Source organism: Pongo pygmaeus, chromosome 7, assembly GCF_028885625.2.
Source record: "Pongo pygmaeus isolate AG05252 chromosome 7, NHGRI_mPonPyg2-v2.0_pri, whole genome shotgun sequence".
In the NCBI taxonomy this organism is placed as follows: Eukaryota; Metazoa; Chordata; class Mammalia; order Primates; family Hominidae; genus Pongo; species Pongo pygmaeus.
In genome coordinates this window covers 61,829,981-61,849,933 of record NC_072380.2, presented here as the reverse complement: position 1 = coordinate 61,849,933, position 19,953 = coordinate 61,829,981, and the positions used below count along the sequence as shown (strand labels likewise).

General features: G+C 37.8%; 1 protein-coding gene across 1 annotated transcript in view; it reads right to left on the bottom strand.

The window, feature by feature from the left end:
- Positions 1-19,953, bottom strand: part of SNTG1 (syntrophin gamma 1) — an 873,149-nt gene that overhangs the window by 597,624 nt on the left and 255,572 nt on the right. The window contains exon 2 of the mRNA XM_054499229.2: positions 18,767-18,841. The gene's annotated coding sequence lies outside the window, so the exon portion shown is untranslated. The remainder of the gene's footprint in view (positions 1-18,766; positions 18,842-19,953) is intronic.

Genomic DNA, 19,953 nt, shown 5'->3' with positions numbered 1-19,953 from the left:
CCATTCTATCTAAGCCCAATTTATTCTTATTGTCTTGTCATTCCACCTTGTTCCTTCATGCTCTAGCTGTTTTGCTTCACCTACTGAAAGAGTGAACAGGTGGCTGCTTCCTCACAGGGAACCAGTTCCACTATCCACCCCCAAATGACCAAGCATGTCACCTCTGTGACGTGCGGAGGATCTTGCTGTTTGTCAACAGGAAGTAGTAAAATGGCTTTCAAAGGTTCTGCAAGTGCGTGCAAGAAGCTTTATTGAAACAATTTACCTCTAAAAGGCACTGGCAAACCCTTAAAAAAAGAAAAAGAGTATTTTCTGTTAGTATACCTTTCTCAGGTTTTCAAGTAGAAAAGAACACCAGTGTGATTTATGGCATGCTAATTAGTTACGGCCAATTCATTACTTTTTTTTCTCAAAGAGAAATCTTTTAAATCAACTGGAGCTATGCATTTCAAACTGATTGCAAAGTGATAATCTTACTGATGTTATCAATATTATCAACAATAGACTTAAATTGGACACATTGAGTGAAAATAAATCAGAATTATAATCTTAAAAGCAGAAAATATGAAATATAAATATTACCACCTTTTGTTCTGACTATTCTCCTCAATCCAGGGAGGTAATAACTGTAAAAATATGGTGAACAGTTGCATTTTGCATGAAACATCATATTCCATGAAATATAATATTGTTCTAGAAAGAATCAGAAGCAGAATGCTGGCCTTCCTCTGAGAAGACTCAGTTACACTAGACTGTGAGCTCCTTAAAGGCTGAATTATACCATATTCATCTTTGAATTCCAGTGCCTAGCAGAGAACCTAGTATATAGCAAGTATTCAGTACATACTTGTTTAATGGATTAATAAATGAATGAAAGCTACCAAATGACTCTTATGAGTAATCAACATTCAAACAGAAAATAGGGAATGTCTATAACACAAGTAATTGTCTTCCCATTGTTCACAAAATAATCTTCACTCAAACGTGTTCCAGAGAAGAATTAACTTGGATTAGAATTTAACTTAGATTGGAATTTAGAATTGGGATGCAAAAAAGTTCAATTATTAGATGTGCTACTGAAATCAAGTTAAAATCCTATCTCTGTTTTTATAGTTTTTTGAAAAACACTATATTTTATGCCTAAAATATTAAATATTTATACTAAAATGTTTATCTCTTCTGAAATGTATTAAATGTTCTGTTCTGCTGTGTAAATGCCGTGTAGCACCTAGACACAAGGAGGCTTGACACAGAGGTCTGTGTGGTCTTACAGCAGACTTGGTACCTGGAGTTTGAATGTTATTAACTTTCCTTTTACACAGAGTCATAATCCTTTACCCACAGAACAAATTCAGAAACAAAACAGAGAGTTATCAGGGGCAAATCATATTACAGTCAACTTATAACTTGCTTTCTAGCATAAATCATCCACTTCTTTCTCCAGCTAGTGGTTTGCACAGTGTAGTCCCTACATCAGCAGCACCTGGGAACTTAGAAGTGCAAATTCATAGTCTCCTTCCCACATCTACTGAATCAGAAACTCTGGGGTTAGGGCCTAGCAACCAGAGTTTTAACAGGATATCCAGGTGATTCCATTGTATACTCACTTTTGAGAACCGCTGCTCTATGATATCTAAGACTACTGAAAAAACATAAAAAATGATATAAGATAACAATAAAAAGTACTGTATTTCTATCCTGTGAATTTCATCCTTAAATTCATAATATCTCTGATGGCTTAATTATGTGTCTTTCAAAGTTTCCAGGGCCCAGTGGCCTGGAGATTGTCAAAATATCCTTGTCTAGGTAAAGGATAAGTTGTTGTTTTTCCACCTTTGTGCTATTCCTCTGAGACCTCCATGGATTACGGAGTAAGCGTGTACCTCGTTAGGATATGCTTCTCTGGCCCATTTACATAGTGACTCAAAAGTTGCTAATGCTGGGTGAGGCCCAGAACACAAAAGGGCTCTGAACAGATCCAGGCTGCTATGCAATCTGCTCTGCCTGTTGGGTTTCATGATTGAGTAGACCTCAGGGAACTCGAAATGTCGGTGACAAAGAGGGTTGCTACAGGTGAGTCACAGTGCAGGCCTTTAGGATTTGGGATCAAGGCCTTACTATCCTCAGTGAATGTCTACTCTGCTTTTGAGAAACAGATTTTTGTCTGCTACAGGGACTTAATAGATAGTCCATTGTGAACTGTGTATTGTTTGCCCCCAAAAGTCACAGTTGGGAGTTGGGTGTGCACCGCAGTACTCCATCATCAAATGGAAGTGGTGTTTACCAGAGTGGACTCAGGCACACCTTGAAGGAATAGGAAAGTTACATGAAGAGGTGCCCCAAATGTGCATGGCTCTTACCCTTGCTACACTGCTTTTTCTCTCTCAGCCTGTACCTGAACCCACACGAGAGTACCCTATGACTATCTGAGGGTGAAAAAACTCTTGTTTAGTTTACAAATGGATCTGCATGATGTGCAGGTACTGTCTGAGATGGGCAGCTGCAATACTGCAGCCCCACACCTACAGGGTCTTCCTGAAGACAATTGCAAAGGAAAATCCTCCCAGTGGGCAGAACGTGGATGAGTGCACCTGGTTGTTCATTTTGCCTGGAAGGAGAGAGGGCCAAAGATGGGGGACTACAATGATTCATGAGCTGCAGCCAATGGCTTGCCTGTATGGTTCACTATTTGAAGAAACATGATTGGAATATTGGTGACAAGGAAGTCTAGGGAAGGAGCATGTGGGTAGACCTCACGGAATGGTCATAGAATATAAAGATATTGGTGTTCTTTGTGAATGATTGTCAACAAGTGGATTCAGTAGACCAATATTTTAATGATGAAAATAGAATGGCCTGTTCTGTTGATGTCAGCCAGGCTCTTTCACCAGCCATTACTATCATATCCAAGTATTGGCTGGTGACAAAGTGGCTAAGGTGGCAGTGATGGAGAATATGTATGTGCTGAAAAACACTGACTTCCACTCACCTGGGCTGATTTGGATACAGCCCCTGCTAACATGGAACCATTTCCTGGGTGATCAGCCAGCTGCTTGGCTGTTTTCACTGGGCCACTTCCATCATGGAAGGGCAGAGCTTTGTTCTTAGTGGAATACTTACTACAGGTATTGATTTGCTTTACCTGATTACAGTGCTTTTGCAAAATTACCATCCATGAACTAATAAAATGCCCTTTCAAATATCATGGCATTGTACTTAGCATTGTTTCTGACCATGGACCTCATCTCAGAGCAAAAGAAATGTGACAATCGGTTTATGCTCATGAAAACTCTAAAACAATAGCATCCTGAGTTCATATATGTATGGGTGTGTGCAGTTTGATATTGCTTATTTTTTTAATTCTATAAGCTATAAAATGGGCCCAAGCATATAATCTATTTAACAAAGATACTGTAAAAGTTAAACAAAAATGTAAGTATAACATTTTCCTGTTTCAGCTTTCTGCATATGGCTAGTCAGTTTTCCCAGCACCATTTCTTAAATAGGGAATCCTTTCCCCATTGCTCGTTTTTGTCAGGTTTGTCAAAGACCAGATTGTTGTAGATGTGTGGTGTTATTTCTGAGGTCTCTGTTCTGTTCCATTGGTCTATATGTCTGTTTTGGTACCAGTACCTTGCTGTTTTCATTGCTGTAGCCTTGTAGCAGACTTTGAAGTCAGGTAGCAGGGTGCCTCCAGCTTTGTTCTTTTTGCTTGGTATTGTCTTGGCTATATGAGCTCTTTTTTGGTTCCATATGAAATTTAAAATAGTTTTTTTCTAATTCTGTGAAGAATGTCAATGGGAGTTTGATGGAAATAGCATTGAATCTATAAATTACTTTGGGCTGAAACTGGACCCCTTCCTTACACCTTATATAAAAATTAACTCAAGATGGATTAAAGACTTAAATGTAAAACCCCAAACCTTAAAAAAACCCTAGAAGAAAACCTAGACAATACCATTCAGGAAATAGGCATGGGCAAAGACTTCATGACAAAAATGCCAAAAGTAATTGCAACAAAAGCCAAAATTGACAAATGGGATATAATTAAACTAAAGAGCTTCTGCACAGCAAAAGAAACCAGCATCAGAGTGAACAGGCAGCCTACAGAATGGGAGAAAATATTTGCAATCTACCCATCTGACAAAGGTCTAATATCCACAATCTACAAGGAACTCAAATTTACAAAGCAAAACAAAACAAAAACAAAACAACCCCATCAGAAAGTGTTAAAAGGATATGAACAGACACTTCTCAAAAAAAGACATTTATGTGGCCAACAAACCCATGAAAAAAAGCTCATTATCACTGATCATTAGAGACATGTAAATCAAAACCGTAATGAGATACCACCTCACACCAGTCAGAATGGCAATTATTAAAAAGTCAAGAAACAATATTTGCTGTCGAGGCTGTGGAGAAATAGGAACGTTTTTACACTGTTGGTGTGAATGTAAATTAGTTCAACCATTGTGGAAGACAGTGTGGTGATTCCTCAAGGACTTTGATTGATTTCAATTAAGATGATTTCTGGAACAAGAAATACCCTTTGACCATAGGAAATCCCATTATTGAGTATATACCCAAAGGAATATAAATCATTCTACTATAAAGATACATGCACACATGTATTTATTGCAGCACTATTTACAATAGCAAAGACATGGAACCAACCCAAATGCCCATCAATGATATATTGAATAAAGAAAATGTGGCACATATACACCACGGAATACTATGCAGCCATAAAAAAGAATGAGATCATGTCCTTTGCAGGGACATGGAAGAAGCTGGCAGCCATCATCCTCAGCAAACTAACACAGGAACAGAAAGCCAAACACTGCATGTTCTCACTCCCAAGTGGGAGTTGAACAATGAGAACACATGGATGCAGGGAGAGGAACAACACACACAGACCTGTCAGGGGGTGGGAGTCTAGGGTAGGGAGAGCATTAGGGCAAATACTTAATGAATGCAGGGCTTAAAACCTAGATGACAGGTTGATAGGTGCAGCAAACAAACCACCATGGCACATGTATACCTATGTAACAAACCTGCACTTTCTGCATATGTATCTTGGAAGTTAAAGTAAAATAAAAAAATAAAATAATAAAATAAAATAAATAGTGCTATATTATCTTCCATTGTATAATATAGAAAACCATGAATTCATAGAAATATAAATTAATAGATAAAAGTTTGACGAGGGAAAAGGAAAAAGAATATTTTCCACAATTATTAGTGAACTTTAAAGTAAAAAAAAAGGAGTGATTTTTGTTAACCAATTAACTTATATTATTTGCTTATATTGTCTGATAAATATGACCTTAAGCACTTTTCACATATACATTTATGCTTAACATAGCAGTATGGTCCATGTGGGAACTTACTCAGAAAGTTTAAGAAACTGTCAAATGGGTCACAACTAGTAAATGGTAGCATCAGGTTTTGACCTAAGCAGTATTTCTTTAGACAACTTTTAACACAACATGTGTACTAGTCCATTCTCACACTCACTGCTGTAAATAACTGCCTGAGACTGGATAATTTACAAAGAAAAAAGGTTTAATTGACTCACAGTTCCACATGGCTGGGGAAGCCTCAGGAAACTTACAATCATGGCAGAAGGCACCTCTTCACAGGGCAGCAGGAGAGAGAATGAGTGCCAGCAAGGATTATGCCAGATGCTTATAAAACCATCAGATCTCAAGAGACTCAGTCATTATCATGGGAACAGAATGGGGAAACTGCCCCCTTGATTCTATTATCTTCACTTGGTCCTGCCCTTGACTTGTGGGGATTACTACAATTCAAGGTGAGATTTGGGTGGGGACACAGACACAAACCATATCAACCTGATTCTATTTTCTAAGCATATTATAAAACACTGTTACCTTATGAAGACATTTGTCATCTTCAGAGGAATCAATGTCAGAAAGTGTAACCTTGAATAAGAAGAATCTCAAATTTTTCTTTGTTTTGTTAAAACAGAACAATCATAATTCTATATTATAAAAATATTGAGAATCTTCACAGTAATAAATAATTGGCGTTTACAAAGTCAATAATACTTAAATACCACAAAAAGGATATTCAATACTGAACTAGGAACATTTTAATTTTTTTTCCTCAAAAATATACCAATCCTTATGTTTTTACATTTGGGGCACTAATATATATTTTTTAACCATTAAAAAGGAATTTGAATGATGGAGACATTTCAAGTCAGGAGTAAACTCACTGGGACACATATTAAATTTCCCTTGGCTCATTTGATAAGAATGGTTTCAGTGGAATGCTGAGTTCCAACAATGATAGACTGGATTAAGAAAATGTGGCACATATACACCATGGAATACTATGCAGCCATAAAAAATGATGAGTTCATGTCCTTTGTAGGGACATGGATGAAATTGGAAATCATCATTCTCAGTCAACTATTGCAAGAACAAAAAACCAAACACCGCATATTCTCACTCATAGGTGGGAATTGAACAATGGGAACACATGGACACAGGAAAGGGAACATCACACTTCGGGGACTGTTGTGGGGTGGGGGGAGGGGGGAGGGATAGCATTGAGAGATATACCTAATGCTAGATGACGAGTTGGTGGGTGCAGCGCACCAGCATGGCACATGTATACATATGTAACTTACCTGCACATTGCGCACATGTACCATAAAACCTAAAGTATAATAATAATAATAATAATAATAATAATAAAAGAAAAAAAAATTAAAAAAAAACCTATTTGTAATAGTTTCAAAGGTGACTAAAATGTGAAGATTTGAAAACATGCCATAATTACAACCACTTAGAAGAGATTGAGATTGCAGGAAACAGACATTTCAGGCTGAAGCTACTGAAATAAGTGGAGTTAAAGGAGGAATTTTATTTTTAATTTTAAGATGTAGGCCAGGCACGGTGGCTCACGCCTATAATCCCGGCACTTTGGGAGGCCAAGGGGGGCAGATCATGAGGTCAGGAGTTGGAGACCAGCCTGACCAACATGGGGAAACCCCATCTCTACTAAAAATACAAAAACTAGCCAGGCGTAGTGGTGGGCACCTGTAATCCCAGCTATTCAGGAGGCTGAGGCAGGAGAATTGCTTGAATCTGGGCAGCGGAGGTTGCAGTGAGCCGAGATCACACCACTGCAGTCCAGCCTGGGTGACACAGCAAGACTCCATCTCAAAAAAAGAAAAAAAAAAAGATGTAACCATATTTGTATTCTAATGGAAATAGAGCAGAGAGAGACAAACTGTTGATACTTGAATAAGTAAGATACAGTTTCAGGAGCAGAGTCCTTAAGCGGGTGGAAAAAAAATGGAATCCAATGTAAAAGTGAAGGATTTTTGGCTAAGATGGGAGCATATACATTTCCTTCATAGTAAGAAGGGATACGGGAATAAATGCAGCTAGTTTGGTAGATTTTCTTAATAGATAAGTAATTTTTTTCTTAATGCTGCTATAGTAGTAAAGTTAAGGCAAGTTTATTAAATACAGCGATAAAGGACATTTGCTGAAAGTTTGGAGAGAAAATAGATATAAATAGCAAATTCAGACAAATGATGACTCATAAGTAAGAGTCATGACTGGGCTGAGGTTTGGGGGTCACAAGTTGAAGGCGAACTCATCAACATAGTTGTATGTTTTCTTTGAGTCATATTTTGCTACTTGGGGAAGCAGATAGAAATTTAGTTTAATTATGGTTAAGATTTTTCCAGATGTGCTGTAGGAAGGAGAGAAAGGCAAAAACGCTGGGAAGGTATGTAAATAGTGATTATACTGATGTATCATTGAATCTAAGTAGTATAAGGATGGAATGAAGGCATAACGTGCTATGGGCACTTGAAGGTAAAGGGTTGAGGACTGGAAGTCTTCAGCTTAGTCTGGAATAGCATAACTAAGGTAAGTGGGCTGAAAAAATGGGATATAGAGTTATAAAACGGAGACTCTGGAGATGGTACAGTCATAGGCAATCATACAGTTTAGGGAATGGGCACCTGTAGACAAATGCACAAATAGCTGAGAGGGAAGCAGCATAGCACTGAAAGCCAGGGTGTGGAATTAATCTTCTGTGTGAATGCGGAAGCGTAAGACTTACAGAAATAGCGCAGAGAAACACTGTTAGTCAAACACTAAAACCTTGAGTAAATGAGCAAGAGTGACCAGGTTGATGTCATCAGTATGCAAATAAGCAATGCAATCTGATGAAATGCCTAGCAAAGGAGCAGCGGTTTATAAGCAAGTGGAGATCAGGAAAAGCAAGGAGGAGCAAGGTGACAGAATGGGTCAGATTAGGCATTACAGTCGGTTGGGGCAAACCGTGAGAGGATGTAATGTAAAGTTGGCCACCACTTGGTATGAGGCATCAGTGACATCATCTTGGGATGGTGTCTTTGAGGATAAAGGGGAGAATAATACATCTATTGGCTCTAGTCTCCAGGTTGTCAGAGATTTGCCTCATGGACAATTAATTCCATAGCATTTGTTGGTGCCTTATCTCAATAGGAAATTTCCAGGCAGAAGAAAAAAGAGGAGTGATATGGGATGCAGGTTTAAGATGAAGAGCTGGTCACTTGTGCTTGCATAAATTTTTTTCAAACCCCAGAAACTTGACCACTGCAGTAGTGGCTGAAGCTGGAAGAAGTGACCAAAAAAGATGAAATTAAGAGAATCTGAAGTAGCTTTTAAGAGATGTCTGGTGTACACACACACGCACACACACAGACACGCACGTGCCAAAGCACATTTTTTTCTTGAAAAAATGCTTCCTGTTACAAATAGGGCTACTTTTATAACTAATATATTGGGATATTTGTACTCATAAACATGAAATATATTTTATTTAGTAACATGCATCTTGTACATATTTATCTCTTTCAGCTTATTAATTACATGTTACTCAACTATTTATTTCTTATAGCGTTTATACCCTGCAATATAAAAATGGTTTACTGTCATGTCATAAAAAATTTTTGGATTAGTTGACAAAAACCTGAAGAGACAGTTGTTGATCTGCCATTATCTCACCATCTAACTTTGGAGAAGTGCAATTGGCAATAAAAGAACCTACCATATCTATATCAAAGCTAAATGGTGCACTCTTATTTTTAAAAAGGCATAAACTTGACTGGTGTTATTATTATATATGCGTTATTCTTGGCCTCTTCAACCCATAGGCATTTAGACTGGGGTGCTCATGCTGCAAATGACACTATTCTAAAGTAGATCTTCATATTGATCTTGCTTTAGAAAATAATATTACATTCTTAATATGATATCACCACTTGCTCCATTGAGTTCATACATTATATACTGTAACACACAAGTGTAGAATAATTTTGAAAATCTGCCTTGGTTTTTAAATAGCATAACAATTATTGTATTCTGTCATGACATTTATTTCAAGGGAACTGTTTCTTCGCTTGGTCAATTGGCCCTTCTTGCACTATTGATTTTCTTTCATATTGGAGGAAAATCAATAGCTTTCCTTCTTATTTTTTCTACATTTTAAGAAATAATATGTAGCAAAGCCCAAATTGAACTTTTTAAAGAATAAAAGATAATATCACAGTTCAAAAGCATATAACTTTGTACATTACTATCCATCACTGAGAAATGTAACAGATTAAATTTTGCTTCATTTACTCATCATTTTTCTATGCATACTAGCAATTACAGTTAAAAATAAAAATGAAATCCCTTAAACATTATCACATTATCCATTATACTAGTGTTATTTTCTTCCTTAAATACTCAAAATAACTTGTTGAAAACATAAATATTGTAAGTACCAGTTAAACCCAATTAAATTTATAAAATGAGAATGTATAGCCCAGAAATAGCACCTGAAAAACTCTGCTGACTGCCCTTCCCCACCTATTCATGGAGGTAGGACTGATGCACGTGCTAGCCAAATGGTTATTTTTGGAGAATTAGTTTTTGGAAAGGCAAGAAGCCTGAAATTATATTAAAGCAATTACTAAAACTACAGTCAAGTTTATGATAAACTCCATTAGGAAAATAAAAACAAAGATCAAGTCCAAATATCCAGATGCAGGATTTGAGGCACACAAGGTACAAAGAAATGAGTTTTAAGGATGGGGCATGTGTAAAAGCATAGGACATGAGTCAGATTAAGTTAACTAAAAGTGAGGTCCAGAGCAATCACCACCAACAATGCTAGCCTGGAGAGCACAGTTCAGACAGGGCTGCGTGAAGTGACTAGGAGGGAGAAGTACTCTTGGCAATGGAGTAATGCAAGACTTCTCTTCAAGAGTTTACAGGCTGGGCGCAGTGGCTCATGCCTGTAATCCTAGCACTTTGGGAGGCTGAAACAGGCAGATCACCTGAGGCCAGGAGTTCGAAACCAGACTGGCCAACATGGTGAAACCCCATCTCTACTAAAAATACAAAAAAATTTAGCCAGGCATGGTGATGTGCATCTGTTATCCCAGCTACTCAGGAGGCTGAGGCAGGAGAATAGCTTGAATCTGGGAGGTGGAGGTTGCAGTGAGCCGAGCTTGTGCCATTGCACTCCAGCTTGGACAACAAGAGCAAAACTGTTTCAAAAAAAAAAAAAAAAAGACTTCACAATCTGGTGGGAAACACAAACAAAAATAATCTAAAATGCTACTATATAGCAACATAGAAAAGGAATAATTAAGATGGGCCACCTAAAAAAATGTGTTTGGGTGGTGGGATTTATGTTTGGGTTTTATATAATAGGAAGTCTGTTTTCTCCCATTTTCTTGTGCATTTCTTTTCATTGAGGTAAAATTCACATAGAATAAAATTGATTAAAGTATATAACTCAGTGGCATTTAGTAAATTCACAACATTGTGCAAATATTACTTCTATCTAGTTCCAAGACTTTTTATTACTTTCTTTTGTGTATGTATGGTAAGCACACCTAAAGTCTACTCTCTTCAGAAATTTCCAGTATACAGAACAGTATTATGAACTAGAGTCCTCATGCTGTACCATAGATCTCTAGACTAATTCATCCTATATAACTTCAAGTTTGTACTCTTTGATTCCCATCTCTTTATTTACACACCCTCTCCTCCCAAGTAACTACCATTCCACTCTGTGTTTGTATGTATTTGACCTAAGATTCCACATATAAGTGAGATAATACAGTATCTGTCTTACTGTTTACGGCTTATTTCACTTAGTGTAATATCCTCCAGCCCCAACAATGTTGTTGCAAATGCTGGTATGTCCTTTTTTAAGACTGAATTGCATTATATTACGTACATATACCATAATTTATTTATCCATTCATCTATGTATGAACAGTTAGGGTTGTTTTAATATCTTGGCTATTGTGAAAAATGCTACAATGAAAAGACAAATGCAGATATTTCTACCAGATGCTGATTTCACCTTCTTTGGGTATATAACCAGCAGTAGGATAGCTGGATCATACAGTAGTTCTATTTTTAATTTTTTGAGAAAACTCCATGCAGTTTTTCACAATAGCTTTTCCCATTTACATTCTCAGCAGCAGTGCACAAGGGTTTCCTTCCCTCCACACCCTTGCTGACACCTCTTATCTCTTGTCATTTTTATTATAGCCATCTTAACAGATGTAAAGTGATATCTTACTGTGATTTTGATTTGCATTTTCCTGATAATTAGTGATGTTGAATGCCTTTGTATATGTATGGCTATTTGTATGTCTTTCTTGGAAAAACGTCTATTCATATATTTTGCCCATTTTTAATTAGATTACTTTTTTCCTTTCAAGTTGTGGGAACTCCTTATGTATTTTGCATATTAACTTCTTATCAGATATATAGCTTGCAAATATTCTCTCCAAGTCCATAGATTACCTTTTTATTGTGTTGGTTATTTCCTTTTCTGTGCAAATGATTTTTAGTTTAATAACTAATGTTTATGGATTGAAAGTTTAAATATTTTTAAAATGTCAAATACTGCCTAAAGCCACATACAGATTGAATGCAATCTCAGTCAAAATTTCAATGGCATTTTCACAGGAACAGAAAAACATTCTAAAGTTATATGGAACCATGAAAGACTCAAATAACCAATGAGATCTTGAAAGCTGAAAAGAAAGTTTGGGGTATCATATTTCCTGATTTCAAATTACGTGACAAAGCTACAATAATAAGAACTATATGGTACTGGCATAAAAACAGACACATAGACCAATGGAACAGAGTAGACAGCCCAAAAATCAACCCAAGCATACATGGCCAACTAATTTTGGTAAGGCCACCAAGAAGATACAATGGCATTAGGATAAATGGAAATCAGTACTCAAAAGAATGAAACTGGACTATTATACAACACAAAAAATCAACTCAAAATAAATTGATGATTTCAACATGAGATCTGAAGCAGTAAAATTCGTAGAAGAAAACATGGGGAAAACCTTCTTGATATTGGTCTTAGCAATAATTATTTTGAATATGACATTGAAAGCTCAGGCAGCAAAAGTAAAAATAAGCAAGCGTGATTACATCAAAATAGAAAACATTTTAGTAAGGGAAAGTGTGTCTTTTTGGCAGAGTGTCACACAGAGATAACATCAGGGAGAAAGGTGAGATTATAGGATGAGGCAAATATATATCTCGATATGATAAAGAACAAAAATAATGAACAGAACATGCATAAGAAGGCTAATAGAGCTGATGGTTATAGAATTCATGGACACCTGGAAGTTCAAGAAGAAAGAAATGGACAACTATAGGTTTGAATTTTGCAGATAAATAGAGGAAGATATTGACTAATTAATACTGGGACCTGAGGAAGAGGCTTCATATTGTATCTTCTATTTATAATTCATTTGTATTAATTAGTATTGTCTATAATGGCCTTTCCCAATTTGTTAATTTCAAAACTAATGTGTTAGATAACCTCCAACAATTTCCTAAACTATCCCTCTGTGTGTGTGTGTGTGTGTGTGTGTGTGTGTGTGTGTGTGTGTGTGTGTGTGTGTGTGTGTGTGTGCATGTGTGTGGAGAGAGAGTCAGAAAGCAACAGAAAAAAAAAAAGAGAGGAGGAAGAGACCAGAAGAAGAAAAAGAGGAATGGAAAGAGGAAGAGGTAGAGGAAGGAGAAGACAGCAGTGGCAAAAAAGAGAATGCCAAATGATTCTGCCACATTGGAAAACAGCTTTGCAATTCCTTACAGAGCTTACCACTTGATGCAGCAGTTAGGCTACTAAGCATTACCAATTGATTTGAAAGCTTATGTAAGGTCTGAATATTTTTATTGCAGCTGTATTTGTAACTGCCTTCAGAAGATGAATGAATAAATAAATCGGAGTATACCACAGAATGCCATATTTTTGGGAAAAAAATCAGCTATCAAACCTCCAAGAGACATAGATGATTCTAAAATGCATTTTGTTAAGTGAAGGAAGCCATTCTGAAAGGCTATCTACTGTAGGATTCCTACACTAGAATCCTACAAAAACGGTAAAAGACAAAACGGTAGAGACAGTGAAAAGATCAGTGGTTTCCAAGGGTTCAGGAATGACGAGAGTTAAATAAGAGAAGCATAGGGAATATTTTTGGGTGGTGAAACTCCTCTGTGTGACACTGTAATGATGGTTCCACGATATGCATTTATCAAGACCCATAGAGCACTGCAACATGAAGCACTCATATGAATGTAGGCAAATTAAAACAAACAAGTGTTAAAGAGGTCAGAGCATTCAACTAAGTGTGGGGCTGTGTATGCAGGGGACTTATAAGGCTAAGTAAGTCTTTGTTTCCATGAAGCCAGCCCACTCCTGTTTACTTGTCAACGTTCTCCTCCTAACATTTGCCTCTGTGCTTTTTGCTGGCTGTAACCAGCCTCTCTGAGCAAAGCAGGGTCTCTGTGTGTCCCGTGGGGTTGGAGCAGACACTGTACAGCTGTGACTCCTCCTCCGTGGGAATAGTTGAGGTTGAAGTGAAGATTGGCTTTTGCATCCAGGACAGAGGGAGGCAAGCAGGGATGTTCGGGAATGAGGCACTGACTGCAGCTGACACATGGTAACCATGGGGTAGTGAGAGCCATCACTAGGTGTATTCCAGCCTGAAGGCAAGGGAGACCCCTGAAATTTGGAAAGAAGGCAGGACTGAGCAGATGTGGAAAGTCATATGAACAAGAGGGCCTCACACTCTCAGGAGACACTATCTCTCTCCACCATTTCGGCTGCCATGCTCCAGAGCTTCTGTAATTCTGTTCTGCAGCTTTGATACTATAAGCAGCATTTAACACAACAAGATTTATGAGAATAATTTTTGAGACTTTTTTGCTTTTCCCTGTATTACCAAAGTTGTCTGATGGTGACCTAAAGATTTTCTTGTGACTCTACTTCACAGACAAACACAAATACAGGCCCACACTTTTAGTCTTGAGAGGCTGCCAATGGCCTTTACCTGCACAGCACAGTCCCACCTTCTCTTGACTGAACAGGGGGAGATGGAATCAACAAGACTAAAGCAGCCTAGATTAATCTGCCCATGAGGGAAAGCAATACCAAGAACTTGAGAACTTCCAGAAGTCCCTTCATATCTACTAGGGTAGACAATACGAACAATAAAAGGGACTATTTTTAAGTGTAGCTAGACTTTTCTCAACTAAGAGAGTCTTTGAAATGAACAAAATGGAGCTACAGAAATGTTCCCTTCAGTTGATCAATTTTTCTGAAACGTTCATTTGGACCTTATACATTGTGGTACACCAGTTAATCCTGAGATCACAAGGAGAAACTACAGTTTCTTTCCTCTCATATAACTTTCCTGGAAACATAAAACAAGCAAACAAATGCAAGTCACTCTTTTTTTTCCAGTCTAGAGGAACCTCACTGCTATTAGTGCCCTAGCTGAGGACTTTACCTACCTTCCCTACATGAAGCTTTTGCAGTCAGATCCAGGAAACAAGAGAAATGGGCAGTGAGTCCCAGTCAGAATGAATTCAGAAAGTTGCCCAGGATATGAAGTCAGTACTGGGCTGAATGCTAAGCTTGCTTGCATTTGATCAATTTGTCATTTTATCTGTCACAGACAACACTAGAAATAGAGATGATTTCCAAGTGAAACCAATGATTCTTCAATCACAAATCTGTCCGAGAGTACTGGGAACTTGAACAATGATTCTGGTGGCACATGGGCCAATAGAAGTTGAGTCCTGTCGGCAGCAGCAACTTGTGACACAGAGAGGGAAGGCCACAGCAGAAGGACCAATTGCAGTACAAGGGCAGAGGCCTCAGACATCCCCAAAGCACACAAAAGCAGCAATAGCAAAAAAAAACTATGTGTTAAAATGTTAAGTGTTTTATTATAATACTCTTGTTTCAGTAATTTAAAAATGACCAGGAAGCCTGGGGCCACCTCTAGCCAGGCAGAGAGGGCAGTGAGCACAAAGGGGCAGGTACCCAGCTGTGACAGCTGAGGACACCCAGGCTCTCAGGGTTCCTCATGCTCCTAGGGCTATTTTCAATTCCAATATGAAGCCAGCCTAGCTTTAAATGTGGGCAAATATGAGCATTAATTAAACATGAAGAGGCAAAGAGATATATTTAAGAAGAAAGAGGATGGCTTGAAATGCATCCAGCCATATTTAAAAAAAAATAACGAAATATTAACTACTTTTCAGGATTGTCAGAAGAAGGTGGCTTGAGGATGAGAATAGCTGCCCTCAAGTGAATTTCCATTATTTTCCTTACAACTGCCTTTCTCCATTTCTTCATGTATAACCTGTACTCCTATTGGGCTTTAGTCAGGATTTACTGTGCATGATACTTTGAAACCTTTGCACAATGGTAATATGAAAGTATGCAGAGAAGCCCCTGACACTGGGAAATTCTAAGAAGGGAATAAATGACCCCCTCTTGCACAGCAACGGCTTGGCCACTGATGGCTAGCCCAGAATAATTCTGGAAGTTTCAGCTTCCATCGTTTGCTCTCTGTGCCCTTCAGTTGATTCTTCCACAAGTGCTTCCAAATTAAGGATTGAGAAACCAAGGAATCACAGGACTCAAAGAAATATGAATATCCATTTAGTCTGGAGGTTTGGGGAATGGGAATAGATTTAGAAGAAATGAAGGCAGTGACAGAGCAGCCAAGTTCTAGATCACTCACTGCTGCTTCGGTGTGGTGATTCCTCAGGGATCTAGAACTAGAAATACCATTTGACCCAGCCATCCCATTACTGGGTATATACCCAAAGGATTATAAATCATGCTGCTATAAAGACACATGCACACGTATGTTTATTGCGGCATTATTCACAATAGCAAAGACTTGGAACCAACCCAAATGTCCAGCAATGATAGACTGGATTAAGAAAATGTGGCAAATATACACCATGGAATACTATGCAGCCATAAAAAATGATGAGTTCATGTCCTTTGTAGGGACATGGATGAAGCTGGAAACCATCATTCTCAGCAAACTATCGCAAGGACAAAAAACCAAACACCACATGTTCTCACTCATAGGTGGGAATTGAACAATGAGAACACATGGACACAGGAAGGAGAACATCACACACCGGGCCTGTTGTGGGGTGGGGGGAGGGGGGAGGGATAGCATTAGGAGATATACCTAATGATAAATGATGAGTTAATGGGTGCAGCACACCAGCTTGGCACATGTATACATATGTAACAAACCTGCACGTTGTGCACATGTACCCTAAAACTTAAAGTATAAAAATAAAAAAATAAAAAAAAAATGCCTCTTTTTTCCTCTTTTATCTGTTGGACTCCCCTATGAGATTTTATTTGAAGTACATATTTAACTATTAAAAAAGGTCTAGCAATGAAAAATAACTTGAAAACATTGGGTATATAATGGCATTTATAATGCATTAGAAACGGTTCTTTTTGCTTTGGGGAAAATGTGCTTTGGAAATTTCTGAGTTTACATGAATGATGAAAATGCACTGTTTAATTTAAAGATAACTGTTTAACGCTTTTACACTGTTGGTGGAAGTGTAAATTAGTTCAACCATTGTGGAAGATAGTGTGGTGATTCCTCAAGGATCTAGAACCAGAAATACCATTTGACCCGGCAATCCCATTACTGGGTATATACCCAAAGGATTACGAATCATTCTGCTACAAAGACACATGCCCACCTATGTCTATTGCAGCACTATTCACAATAGCAAAGACTTGGAACCAACCCAAATATCCATCAATGGTAGACTGCATAAAGAAAATGTGGTACGTGTACATCATGGAATACTATGCAGGCATAAAAACAGAATGAGTTCATGTCCTTTGCAGGGATGTGGATGAAACCATCATTCTCAACACACTAATACAAGAACAGAAAACCAAGCACCACATGTTCTCATGTGTAAGTGGGAGCTCAATAACAAGAACACATGGACACAGGAAGGGGAACATCACACGCCAGGGCCTGCTGGGAGTTGGGGCCAAGGGGACAGAGAGCATTAGGACAAATACCTGCTGCATGCAGGGCTTAAAACCTAGATGATGGGTTGATAGGTGCAGCAAACCACCATGGCACATGTATACCTATGTTACAAACCTGCATGTTTTGCACATGTATCCCAGAACTTAAAGTAAAATTTTTTAAAAAGATAATTGTTTAAAAAATCTACTTGAATAATTTAAGGATCAGATTGGGTGAGGGAAATCAATCTATTAGCAACCCATCCATGACAAGAAACAGCACAATGTGGCTTCCATGTCTAACAGAATAGGTAGCAAACAGGACAACTTTGAGGCCTAATTGCTTAATCCTCAGTGCCTCAGAACTTGCCATAGTCCTTGAAAACCCAGCCTAGAAATCTCTTTAACAGGCAATCTGCATGGCTACATAAAGTTATAAAGTTTCATGGTTTTTATAACACATGATACACTCAAAGATTCTTGCCACTTCTATACTACATTTAAGTATAATTAAGTACATAAATATGCACACAGTATGCTTTTCAGTACTGGCACTCATTGAAACCCAACAGATATCAGTGAGTTTGATGAATCTTACTAAAGCCATACTACAAGTCCTTGGACTGTTAGGACATAAGCTATCAAAAATACTGTGACAGCTCATTATAAAAATAGATTTAGTGATTTCAGTTCTAACCTTTTCCAGCCAGGTTCACCTCCTTCCAACAAATAGTGTATGATTCCTTCCTAAAGTAACACTTATTCTACTACAAGGTCATTGATCCACCTGCATCACCCATGCTGACTCACACTCCCTTCCTGAAGGAATTTGATTCATTGTACTAATTTCACCTCATTCACTCCTTCCTCCGAACAAACAAAAGAGAACGTGACAGTTCATAGTCACTCTGCCAAGCACCGCAACCCCCTCCCCAATGTTGAGTGTCTGCCCTTCTCAGAAAATCGCAGCTCACTGAAATGTGTAACTCCAGTTACCATCTTCATGAGGAGACACAGACCCCTCACCTAATAAAGGGTGTTTTTGAAAAACTAAATGATTTTTCTCATTCCTACAAACAGTGCTTATTAAAGAAACAACACAAATTCAACATAGCTGTTTAAATAAATATTGTGGAAAGACACATCCAAATGCTGTGTAACTATAACTAAACATGGAGATATGTTCTGAATATTTCTACTCCTTCCATAACAAGAGGTTTTGTTTTTTTTTTTGTCATTTTTCAAGAACAGAGAAACAGGCTTCAAAAAGATTAGTATCAAAGAAAACAATTGTCTCTTAGAAGTGTAGACAAATACAGTTGATTTTTTCCACATTTACGCATGATACGTTATTGCAAAGTAATGGTCTTACTTGAATTTAGGTAGAGCAATATTTTTCTTTTGCTGGGGTCACTTCTTGGGCAATCTCAACATTCTGGAGAGCAGGCTAGATGCAGAAATAAAAAAATAATAAGTCCTATGAGCATTCAAAAATAGAAGTGATGAAATCTACATACTGAAATGTATCTACTTTACCCATGAGGAAGACAAGACTGCTATTTACACTCAAATCATACACAATTTTCCACACTTTCTTGTCAATTTCTAGGAATAGCTCAAATCCCTGTAAATTATCTAGAAAGCAAATGAGGTAATATTTTCCAAATGACTAATGCCACAAGATTAAGTTCTGTAGAACACACTTTGGGGAAATTGACTTCAAAAGGAGTACCAGAGGATATTTCATTTGCCAGTAGGTAGCACTTGGATCTAAATTTAGAATAAGACTCCAAGTTTAAATTAGTGATAATATTTAAAAGCATTCATTTTGAGGAATAGTCTATTGATTTAATGCCAAGAAGTGATTACTTTTTTATGAGACTTAGCTATTAACTCAGTTTTATGTTGGGGGGGGGCAGGCTGACCCCTTAAAACATACTGTAATTGAAGACTTGAGCAACAGATTGTTAATTCTAGAGGCTAGAGTGATGCTTCTGCCTTTGTCATTTAGTTTTTAATGATCCCGTTTATGTTACTTGGCCCCTCATGAACTCAACTGTAGTTTTGAAAATACTGTACTTTAATACATGATAAGCAGGTGAGATGCCTATATTTAATAGAGCAGTGGTTATCAGAAGTCCCAAGGGGATGAAGCTGGCTCCATAAGCATTGCTTCTGTAGCTTATTGAAAAAATATTTATAACTGAGGAGATAGAGTTCAATTCTGAATCTGAATCAGATTCATATAGAGGCCTATAAATATGCATTTTTAAGAAGCTCCCTCAAAATCTGAAGCACAGCTAAGTTGAGAACCCTTAACTAGAATAAAGCTTGTGAGATGTGATAGGAATAATTCTTGGATGGTGTGATGGTTAACACTCAGTGTCAACCTGATTGGATTGAAGGATGCAAAGTATTGAACCTGGGTGTGTCTGTGAGAGTGTTGCCAAAGGAGATTAACATTTGAGTCAGTGCGCTGGGGAAGGCAGACCCACCCTTAATCTGGATGGGCACAACTAATCAGCTGCCAGCTTTGCCAGAATATAAAGCAGGCAGAAA